This window comes from Vulpes vulpes, chromosome 8, assembly GCF_048418805.1.
Source record: "Vulpes vulpes isolate BD-2025 chromosome 8, VulVul3, whole genome shotgun sequence".
Lineage (NCBI taxonomy): Eukaryota > Metazoa > Chordata > Mammalia > Carnivora > Canidae > Vulpes > Vulpes vulpes.
In genome coordinates this window covers 19,491,307-19,494,632 of record NC_132787.1, presented here as the reverse complement: position 1 = coordinate 19,494,632, position 3,326 = coordinate 19,491,307, and the positions used below count along the sequence as shown (strand labels likewise).

General features: G+C 34.8%; 1 non-coding gene across 1 annotated transcript; it reads left to right on the top strand.

Annotated features, from left to right (window-relative positions):
• The first annotated feature begins 467 nt into the window (after positions 1–467).
• On the top strand, positions 468–540 carry TRNAK-CUU (transfer RNA lysine (anticodon CUU)). Its single transcript has one exon. It is a non-coding gene; the product is annotated as a tRNA-Lys (tRNA).
• The last annotated feature ends 2,786 nt before the right edge of the window (positions 541–3,326 follow it).

Below are 3,326 nucleotides of genomic sequence, written 5' to 3'. Positions count from 1 at the left end.
CCTGGGTGGTTCAGCGGTTTAGTGCCTGCCTTTGGCCCAGGGTGCGGTCCTGGGGTCCCAGGATCGTGTCCCACGTTGGGCTCCCTGCATGGAGCCTGCTTTTCCCTCCTCCTGTGTCTCTGCCTCTCTCTCTCTCTCTGTCTATCATAAATAAATAAATAAATCTTAAAAAAAAAAAAAAAAGAATACTAATAGTATCCTTAAGTATATACCAGAGGTTTTAGGCAAGGCTCTAAAGTAAATTGCTTTTTATGCTTTGTAGGGACTATGCCCTTATTTCTAAAATTCAATTGCACAGGATTGAAAATAAGTTGTAAATAGTCATAAAGAAAGGAATGAATGTGACTAAAGAGTTAGAAATCAAAGCAGTGAGAAATTAAAATGGAGTATTTAAAAGTTTTCTGCCATAGAGACTCTTTAAAATTTAAATACAGAATGTACAGTTTTTAAATGGATAAAATGGGGGTGCCTGGCTAGCTCAGTTGGTAGACCATGAGACTCTTAATCTCAGGGTTGTGAGTTCAAGCCTCATTTTGGGCATGGAGCTCACTTAAAATAAAAATAAAAGTAAATGAATGAAATGAAGAAGATATTCTCATCCTCTTGTCTTAGAAATTACACAAGTAAAGATAAAGAACAGGAAATAAAAACCTAAAACTCAGTTCCCTGACACTAAGAGATACTTTTAACTCTGAAGCCTGACAGAAGGAAGGCTACCAAGTCTTTTGAAACAGAGATGCAAGAAGATGCTGAGGGAGGGTCCTGAGGCTGTGGATCTAACTGAAGGTGGGCAAAGACCAACTCTTTGTTGGGGCAGCATAGTTAGATGAATTGTTTAATTGCAAAAGCCTCCTTAGACAAGGTTTGGTAAAAAGAAAGGACAGGTGGAGCTGGGTGAGGAAATAGAAACACAAAGATAAGCTATATTGCCCGAAGCAGTTTCTTGGTGACAACTGGGTAGAGTAAAAAGAATGCATTGTGAGAAGCCCTGAAATATCAATCTCTATCAGCTGGAGAGAGTAATTCACTAATACTCACAGACTAGTATCATCAGAATTCCTTGTGATCTAGAATATAGCCCTAGTCCTCCCACAAACATATCACCCTACAGATAGCTAGTTCTGGAAGAAGTAACTTCATTTAAATAGGAACTTTTAAAAAATTGCCATAAAATCATTCAAATATAGTATATATAACCATTTAAAAACTGAACAGTGTTTGCCATGAATTTTAAAATGTTAGGAAGTTATTGCTTCCATTAAATAGGAATTCTAAGTATAGACATACGAGTGTAGGAAAAGTAGGGGGAGGCAGCAGAATGTAATGTAATTTGAATTGGCAAGCTAAAAAGAAGTGGAAGAGAAAACAAAACTATCATAGACATAATGGCCTCACTGGCTGCAGCACAAAAGAGAATACACTATACTGAAAACAGTGAGTGGTATTAAATATTGTAAAGGGAGGGGCACCTAGGTGACTCAGTCAGTTAAGCCTCCAGACTTGTGATTCCAGCTCAGGTCATTGGATGGGGGTTGTGAGATGGAGCCCCTCACTGGCTCCATCAGTATGGCTGTGCACTCAGTATGGAGTCTGCTTGAGATTCTCTCTCTTCCTCTCCCTCTACCCCTCCTCCTACCTACTCTCTCTCTCAAATAAATGAAGAAACAAATCAGTACAATCTTTAAAAAAGTATTGTAAAGGTTGCAAAATAGAATAGAAAGTTAAAAAGAGATTAGAAGAATTCGAAAATGTTATTCCTGGAAAACAAATATGAACGATTTAATAGAATATCAACACTAGAATGAAACATAAATTATGAAAGAATAAAAATATTTAAAGATGTAATTAAAGAGGGATGCCTGGGTGGCTCAGTGGTTGAGCATCTGCCTTTGGCTCAGGGCATGATCCTGGGGTCCTGGTATCGAGTCCTGCATCGGGCTCCCTGTGGAGAGGCTGCTTCTCCCTCTGCCTATGTCTCTGCCTCTCTCATGAATAAATAAATAAAATATATATTTTTTAAAAGATATAATTAAAGATAAGTTTATAGCACTATAAGTAGCTTTAGATATTTAGATTAAGGGGTTATGTATAGCATAAGCTAGGAAAAATTGCCTTAGAAAACAAACAGAAACACACTCTGATAAGTTTTCTACCTATTAAAAATAAAAAAATTACTTGAGTCTCTTATTAAAAAGATAATAGTTAAGATGGACTACAGAAAAGTTTACAGAAAGAATGAATTCTAGAACACAGACAAGAAATAGAAAGTATAAACTAAGAATTTTATATCTGTCTGAATTTATTCAAGAACAAGTAAAGTTAATTTTCTAGAGGAAAACTTTCAGTGAACCAAGAACTTAATGTATTAAAAAAAAAAAAAGAACATAGGATGGAGCATTGAATCCATTTAGCTGTCAAACTCAAAAAAACAGAAGACAGAGTTTATATATTGGGGGATATAAATATTTTAAAAACTGACAATGTAGCAAACAAGCAATTAACAGAAAACAAAAGACAAATATGCTTGAATGCCTTGCTGTCTTATAAGAAAAGAAATAGAAAGTTTGTAATGAACAGCAAGAGACTCCAAATAGCCAATATAATCTTGAGAAAGAAGAACAAAGCTAGAGATACCACCTTTCCTGATTTCAAACTATATTGCAAAACTATAGAAATGAAGACAGTATGGTATTAGCATAAAAACAGACTCATAGATGGATGAAACAGAATCAAGAGCCCAGAAATATACCCATGCATGTATGATCAACTAATATTGACAAGGGCGCCAAGAACACTCAATGAAGGAACAATAGTCTCTTCAATAAAAGGTGTTAGAAAAACTAAATATTCAAATGCAAAAGAATAAAATTGAACCTCTGTCTTATACCACTCACAAAAATGAACTCAAAGAGTATTAAAGACTTAAATGTAAGATCTGAAAATGTAAAACTCCTAGAAGAAAAAAGGGGAAATCTCCTTGACACTGGTTATAGAGATGATTTTTTGGATATGACACCAAAAGCATAAGCACCAAGCAGAAATAAACAAAAAAAAAAAAAAAAAAAAAGGATTGTAGCAAACTTAACAGACCTCTGGGATAAAATCTTTAAAAAAAAAAAAAAAACACTTAAAACTTCTGTACAGCAAAAGAAATGCCAAAATGAAAGGGAACGTATGGAATAGGAGAAAATATTTGCTGATCATATATCCAAGAAGAAGAAAATATCCAAAATAGATAAGGAACTTCACGTAACTCAATAGCCAAAAAACAAATCAGTCAATTTAAAAATGGGCAAAAGACATTAGACATTTTTCCAAAGAAGGCA